Source organism: Acyrthosiphon pisum, chromosome A1 (assembly GCF_005508785.2).
Source record: "Acyrthosiphon pisum isolate AL4f chromosome A1, pea_aphid_22Mar2018_4r6ur, whole genome shotgun sequence".
Taxonomy (NCBI): Eukaryota; Metazoa; Arthropoda; class Insecta; order Hemiptera; family Aphididae; genus Acyrthosiphon; species Acyrthosiphon pisum.
The window spans coordinates 166,148,031-166,157,399 of NC_042494.1; positions in this window are offsets into that span (position 1 = coordinate 166,148,031).

A 9,369-nucleotide genomic window follows, 5' to 3' on the forward strand; every position below is an offset into this window, starting at 1 on the left:
GCATACATTTTTTTGGTAAGAATTTGCTTGAGTACCTATACTTGGATTTTTTGCATGCATGACTATGATACGGCCATTTGACGTCATTCAATTGATTTGTCAATCAATGATAACTACTAATTTTTGTAATTTTTTTATGCTAAAATGCACTTTACCACGCTCCTTACGAATTTAAATTTAAAGACATGTTTTTATAACGCTGATTTCGAAACTGTTTAAATTTTTTGCGGAAACCATTATTTTGGAAGTTATAGCTATCCAAAGTTTGCGATTTTACGTTTATACTTTAATGCTGCGCGGGGGAACTCGTGTATAATATACAAGGCTGGGCATTAACGAGTTAACAATTTAAATTAAGTTAAAACGTTAAGTTAATTAACTCGTTACTTTTTTTTTTCAAATTAACTTTTAACTTAATAAGTTACTTTTTTTCAAGATTAACGTGTTAACTTAAAGTTAATTTTATTCCAAAAATATCTAAATTAAGTTAATTTTCGTCCGAAGAATAACGCAAATTTTTTATGTGTTTTTACTTTGATGTATCATTTTAAATTTACCCAGTAATTTTCTTGGACGTAAAGAAAAACTAATAAACCATATAATATGGCTGGATTTTTTTTTTTTTGCAAATTAGCAAATTTTAACTTTACAATAAGTTAAATTACTTTTTTTTCAAAGTTAACTTTTAACTTAACGAGTTAACGAAAAAAAATACGAGTAACTTTTAACTTAACTTAACTTAATTATTTTAAAATAACTTAACTTAACAAGTTAAAAAAAATCGTTAACTTGCCCAGCCTTGATAATAATATTATAACCATAGGTTTCGTGAAATAACAATTCACAATATTGTATTTATTGATTTATTATTGTTATATATGTATTAAAGTCTTATGTGATATGTCGAATATTATTGCTTATAATATCTACTGTTTCAAATGTTAATTTACAACATAAAGTTATAAATAATTATGTAAAATATATAACACCGGGGAGTAAGTTAGGGTATTAATTGCACGCAAGTTGTATATAAATACATCATTAAAAAAAAAAAATTGATCGAATCAAAAATAATTATCACAGGTAAGGACCTTATTACAAGCATTTCCAGTCGGACATAATCGAAGTAGCACGTATTATGCCGAGCATTGATGATCGCATCTATATTGCCGTTTACGTTGTTATATATCCTTTAAGCCCTATCGTGTTTGCTTCGCATTAAAATGCTCACTCGTATTATTAAAACTGCGTATCTACATGATAAAGGTCCGACCAAGAATAGGACTCCCTGACGTTTTGTTTAGTTAAATGAGAAAACCCCATGAAAGCCATGTAAAACACTTGGTGTAAAGCGGGTTTTTTCACAGTCGTATAAAAAAAAATCTGATTAAACCAATAAAATGTATCTAATATAATTTTATTGCACGACCGTAACGGCCGCATACTGCAATTACCTGTTGTATATACGAACATGTTATTTCCTTACGAAGAAACATCATAAGTACCCAAATGCCTACCGACTTTGCAAATTCTAGAAATTCGTTATGATGTTATTATGTTTTGAGTAATAATAATGTATAGGCAACTGATTTTCTTTTTATTTACGAAAATTTTAATTTTTTTTTCCATAGCTTCTACTTCCGTAATCCTACGATTGCGTGCTAGTTTTCCATTATTACACTTTCATCAAAGAAATAATATACTATACGAATGAAACTCGCTTGGATATATATAGACGCATTATGGGAGGTGTAAATAATTAAGAACTAAATGTCAAAACGAAAAACGCCCAACCCAAAAAATATACTTAATCTTGGTTCGTGTTCTTAATTATGCTGCTCTACACGCAATTATTTATGTTTCGTGGAAAAGTGTAAAGCTTGTATAATTATTTAATATTTAGATTCTGAGCGAAAAAGTGATTGCATGGAATTTATTTAAAATTATGTGTATTTTTATCTTTGTATCTGTCATCAGTCATCACCTTTGCCTTTTGGAGGAGTCAAAAATAAAAATGGATCGATTTTCGACTTTCAAGATATTTTCTGGTGGTGAATTTGGATCTATAGTTACCTAGTACTTATTAGGTCAAAAGTAAAAACATCCATCATTTTCAATATAATAGGGAAAAACAAAATTGAATAAAACTGGAATTTTTAAGCAAAACCAGTTTTTAACAAAAACTATTTTGATTCTGCTGTAATTCCAAAATGAATGTATGCTGTGACTTGAAATCTTTTTCTATGTTAGCAATATAAATATTATTTTAATACAATATATATATTTAGCACTAAACTCTGTTTTTTCAAATGAGAATCCTCATTTTTACTGTAAATGATTTAGTTTTAGTGGATAATTTTTTTGAAAATATCGATTTACCTACCTAATTCAAAATTCTAATGAGTAGTTTCTTAGTTATTAAAATGTTGAAATTAAGAATAATAGTCCTTAGAAATGGATTTCCACGAATATAAAAAATGTTTGTAAATTATTAATATTGATAGATTAATAATTAATATTAATGACTACAATTTTCAAATTAAAATAGCACCTATATCTCATAAACCCATTTCCATGGACATTTTATTCTTAGAACACAAAGTTAAATAACTCAAAAACTACTCGTACAGACTTTGATTTTGATGAATTTGAATTTCAAAAAAAATTGACTGCATAATTTATAATTGAAGGGGTGTTCTTATTTTATAAACAGAAGTTTGTATCTCTACATGACACTGCTTAAGTAGTACGAAAAATCTCAAGAATTTATATATTTAAGTATATTTTAAAATTCAAAGTCAGATTTTGAATAACTGCATAATTAAAGAAAAAATGGGGGGAGCATGCTTTGTGAATCATCCTGCTCTTGCATATAATGACAGTCTCAGATTCGTTTTTTGTACCTTTATACATTGATGCATGATTGAACTCAAATTGAACACATAAATTACAGTGACCAACTCAATGACGAGACTCGGCACTAGGTACTTATTTGTAGCAGAGCAAGTTCTTCGATATTTTTATTTGTATACACTTTTTCGTAACAACACTAATTGATGGGCTGCTTCAAAATGTTCAAGTATCCTTTAAAAACAGACCTTTAATAATTAATCTTTCAATATCTAACCTTGAAATTATTCTTTTCAAAATGAAAAATATCGTTTCAAAAGTACAAATATTCATGCCATTTTTGATTGATTGAATATTTTATGGTGTGTATACACTAAAACTGGAGAACATTAATGCTGCCTTACAAACTATAACCAATAACGTCTTTACGATACTCAGAGTTTAAAAAAAGTTATAGAACGCTAACTTCTGTATAGGTTAGCACATTATTGAACCTACGTAAAAACTTCTTGTCGTTTTGAATACGGGCTGTACACTATACTTTCAATCTGCATGATTTTGGACTAGATCTCGGTTAGGTGAATTCTAAATAATATGTTACCAACTATTATATTCCTTACATGGAATATATGAACGTACCTACTCATTCGAGTTCCTCCCTACTCGATCAAATAAACTTTTAACGATTATGCAATCACTTGTGCTCTCTAACTAGTGCTTTTTCGTGTACTTTTTGAAATCAACGCTATATCTTCCTACTTATCAAAATATTATGCAACATGAAATTATTCATGTAACAAGCTACAAATAATGTACTGCATAACATTAAACTAATCTTAATACATTAAAAAATAATATGTATATTTAAATAAAAAATTAACAATACCTATTATTATTATTATTATTTTATTAATATATGTACCTCTCTGTTTGTTATATAATATTATAACAATATTTTTAAAAAATGTTTTTCATTGAAGTGTTTTGAACCATTTTTACGATCTACAAAAATACTTTAATTTTAACGATTACATTTTACATTACTGTAATTTATTTTAGATTCTGAGTTGGACGATAAAGCTATATTATTATAGTAGGGGTATTTATTTTTTTTAAACTCTTTCTGTGCTTTACAGTTTTTCGAAACACTAATCTATTAACTGTAAATAGAACGTATATAATTATTTTACTTTGCATAAATTGAGTCATCTTTTCAACAAAAAGTTTAAAGCACACATCCCAAAAAAAATTAAATAAAAATAATATTATAGTTTGTGTGGCTTATGTATGACGTATGTACACCTATTGCATACCTATCCATTAGGTAGGTCGTAGGTACCAGGTACCCACATATTTTATAATGTACTTTTTGATTGAAATAACACAGATGTGATAGGTACCTTGTATCTACATTATAATAATTTGTTTTGCGTTGGGTTTAATATTTAAAGAAAATATTTTTTTAACTGTTTGTGTTGAAAATGTTCACCTCTGTAGATTTTGAAAATGACAAAATTCTCATTTGTGAGTAGGTACCTAACTAATTTATAAAATTACTTAACATGACTTTATCAAAAAATGTTTTGTTTTGTAAATGTATAATAGACTATATTTTATGACCATTAAAAGACTAGTGACTATTTAAAAGTATAGGTACAAAAGTCGAGAATAAAATATTTGTCCGCAGGTACTTTGTACATAATTTCGTCTATATCTAAACCGTCTGCCTATCATTAAAACTTTTTTGTTTTATAGACAATAACAAATTTACAATTGTTTTAAATACAATTTCATAATTCATACCTTTAATATTACCAGTAATGTGTATAGGTATTTTGTTAATTAAAAACTAACAAGTATAATGTACATATTATTATGTAGTCAGCTGGTATTTGATTTTTGTATAACTATTATATTATAAATTGAAGAATAAGTCTATAGATTACATTTTTTTATTGCTCATTCTAACTGAAACATTTCTTAAAATTGTATGCAGAAATATTTCTTCTAACAATTATAAACTTTAACTTTTAGTTTCAAAACTATTCATGGGAATAAAAAAAAAAACAATATTTTACATTTCAAATTTTGTCTTATGCAAATAACTTTATTCAAGTATTTAAAAATTCTGCTGGTGTAATTAAAACAAAAAAATAACAATTAAATCAAATTATTGTGTATTTTTTCTGTGAACTTTTCACACTAATTATAACAAACTGTTTTTAATTTAATTCACTAGTTTAATTAACTGAATTGATAACATGAAATTAAGAATGATGAAATTATGAAAATAAAAACAAGTTAACATGTATAGTGCCTATATTACATTAAAACAATATAAATATATTATAGTAGGTAATCTGATAATATCATAAAAAGTATTTTAAAACAGTGAAAAATTATTTTTAAATAGATAACTTGAAAAAACTGGATCAAACCTATAACATATTATCATTGATTATAAATACTAAATACTAGTATTTATAATCAATGATATTACGTAGAAAATATAGACATTGTTGATTGTACATATACAATCCTATATACAATATAAACCACTCTATCCTAACTAATATAATTATAATTATTACTTGCCGGCTCGTTGTTATCTAAGTTTGAAGGGTAGACCAATATTTTTTTTCCATTTAGTAAATAACTAACGAGGAGATTTGGAGTTTCCCGAATTTTGTTATTTCGACAATATCGGTGTTTTATGTAAATGTAAGCTTTCACTACAGTCTTAGTCTTAGCCAGAAATAAGACCATTTTCTGTCGAAATAGAAAAAAATAAAAACATTATTAACCAAAATAATTTACAGTAGTTTTTGTACATATATATTTCAATCAAATGGTTTTTTGCATAAAAATATAAGGAATTTGTTTTTAAATAAAGTTTAGTTTTAGTATACAATAACTTTATACGATGAATTAATTTTCCAATTTTTACATACCTAGGTCTATGTACAAATATAAAATGCATCCAATATTTATTTTTATACAACTTGAATTATGATGTTTTTATATGAGTATTCTGGCATAATTCAACTATACAAACACATTTATATAGGTAGTAAACATTTCAAATCAAAAAATTATTATTTGATTCTACGATGCTTAAGTGCTTAGTTAATAAATAAAAACAAAATAGTTTGCAAGTTGTACATTTATGTTTTTTTATCGTACAATTGGGGAAAACTGCTAAAACAGTGATGCTCGGAATTTTTTTTAGAAAGAAAAAAAACAATTGCTTTCAGATTTAATATGACAGCACACCCACCCTTTGGTCTACCAAAACAGTGCCTTGCCTACCCAACAAAGCAATTAATGTTCATTTTTAATCTTTTTTTATACAATCTATTCTTCGTACAATCTAGTTGTTAATAAATATTACATGGTAAAAAAAACCTCTGTGGTATTATTTTATTTGTATGTTAAATTTTATCGTATTTATAAAACAAGTTTTAAAAAAAAGGGGGCAACTTTATTACTATGTGATGATTTAGATTAATTTTTAATCTAGACAGTCGATTTCAAAATGTAAAATACTTACAGCTAATTACTTTGGTGCAATAGGTATTACCAAAGGTAAATTTGACAGCAAAAATGTATTCGCATTATATAATTATGTATAAATAATTTATTATAGAGGATGTATAAGTAAATGTTTTAAAAATTATCATTTAAAAATATTGTTTTAAAAATATTCTTGAAAAATTATTTGAATATTTTTAGTCTTTAGATAAACGAAAAAAATGTTTTATTTCGACTTAAATTAACTAAAGAACCTACATTGGGTATATTGTTTAACTATTTTATATTTCACTAACTATGAATATTATAGTATAACTATGAAATTATAGAGGTAAATAAAATATATAAAATTGCATAGGTACATACCTATATAATAATATTATTACGCTGTAGATAGCAGACGATACTGCTATAAATTAAACAATATAATACAGTTTCAAAGTGAAAAATAATAAATTTCGTCTCAGGAGTAATTTTTTTACCTAATCAAATTCAACTCTCTTAAAGTAATTTACGTTAGTATACAGTCAGAGTAACTTACAGTGTCCAAAAAGACAGTTTATTAATCAGAAAATGTATTGAAAATACAAAACGGTAAATCGTACTTTAGTGGCAGTGGTAGAAGATGAATGTGAAAGTATATTGGATAATTTTATGGTAAAATGAAAAAAAAACCGAATACAAATAAAGAACAAAAGGATTTTAAGTTTTAACAAGTTCTCAAAATGTTAAGAAATGTTAAATAACTGAGGTTCATAAAAAAAAAATTAAAATTAAAAAAACAATAATATTCGATCAATCAAACGATAGAGATAAAGTTACTAGATAATATATTATTATTCCCAATATTGTTCCCTTAAGAATTTTAATTAAAAATGTACAGGGTATAGAAAAAAGAAAAGCCACTTCGTCAGCGTGACGTATAGTGATTCGGCCGAGCATGACCCAAACATCAAAATGATGAATAGTCTTTATATTAAAGGGACTAGGATTCGTTGTGGAAATAGTAATTTATTGAAGTCCTTGTGTACCACCGCTGTCTGTAGTACTTTCCATGGTATAGGTTCTGCTTTTTCAATAAATTGCTTGCCAACGGCTGTGTCATCAATATTACCTCATTCTTGTATTGTCATTTAGGTAGGTACCTAACCCACTCCTGTTGCTGGTTTTGATGTACCAACCCATGTACTATAAAGCCTGTCTATTGCTTTTATTCATTAAACGGCCACTATGTAGTATTATAGGTAAATATCAGTTAACTTGTTCGTTTTCTTGTCAGCGGGTATAGGTAGGTAATTTGTTGGTTTCTGGTGAATACTCCTTAAAATACCTATGTCATTGGCCGTTCACCCGATTGCATCGTAGTAGGTAAGGTATATATAATATGCCGTTCGCACGAAGCGGCGTCAAAGTTTTTCCGGACACAAATATAATAATCTCGAGTTCAATCCGCGTGCAAAACTATAGAAGTTTAATAAAAAAAACAATGGGTTTTATTGTTTGTCTCCCAATTCTACACGCGTGATACGAGTACACAACTTGATTCCGTACTACAATAACGTGCCTATTCAGTAGCTAACCATATACCATCCTATTCAGTAGCCGATGACGCGCAGATGTGTTTTAATATGTAACATGTAGGTAGGTAGAAAGGTATTCTAAATTATTAGTAGGTATCTAATTTGAATTCTCGGTGAAACTATTATACGTCATTATGATTTATAGCACGTCATAGTAGGTATAAGTAACTAGCTATATATACACATTATGCCTACCTACATACTTAAATGGCTAAATATAGTCAGTTAATTTTTATAATATTATATGTAATATAATATAAAACTAAATATATAATAGAATATTGTGATTCATATATTATTATTAATTATTATATATAATATTTATTATAGATATTTGATTATTTCCTAACAACGATTTACTGCGGATGATATCGGACTGCAATTTTCTATGCGCTTGCAATTTTATCTGCTGGATTCTGCATGGTCAGAGTGAAAATTTCTTGTGTAATATAAGAAGCAACCAATCATATTCGTTTACTGTATGAACGGTAATCCCATTAATTTCGTCTTTATTGTTATCACCTCAGCCGGCCAAAGTCCATACGAGGTCAAGATCCGCACAACATTAGTTTCATCCGGGATGAAACTACCCGTGTAATCCGATCTCCAATTCGAAATAATCTGTCATGCCATTCGCTATTGGTCAAATTCCCGGAGAAAAATCCATTTTTGGTTTAGGTATTACATAGTTATATAACATATTATGATGGTTTAGGGGTAGGTATAGTAATAATAATTTTTCGAAATGAAAGGTAATCATTGTAATTCTTTGTATTGCCTACAATATACCTTACCTAAAAATATTACGCACCTACCGATTATTATACAAAAAGTGGTATACAAAGAATGTTCTGTCAAGTATATAATTTTAACCATATATCCAGATTAAGTACCTATAATGTAAGTTGAATAGTTTAAAGAAAAAATACAATAAATGTAAATTCAAAACTATAGTAGGTACCTACTTTTAAACTTTTTACAACTTCCAAGTACCAATAGGTATCAATTTATAATTTGTTTTAGATTTAGAGGGGAGCGATGAATGTATTGATTTTACAATTATGTGGGTTTTTTTTTTATTGTGTTTGTCATCACCTTTTGGGACAATAAAAGTGCTTGAATTTTCTTCAACAGTATCTTTCCTGGTAGGAAAGTGAATCTATTGTATTATTATATCACAGATCACTAAATTATGTTTCCATATAATTCAATAACATATAATTATCTATATTTTCATAAAATTGTTGTACTATAATACATTTTTGAAGCTAAGAAAAACAAAATATACACAAATAGTTTATATAATATGGAGGTCCTTTGAGTATGACTCCCTGCTATTTTTTAGAAATATTTATGCATCTACCTAGTTATACCTATTTATATATATATATCCTGGGTGCCTCCTTTA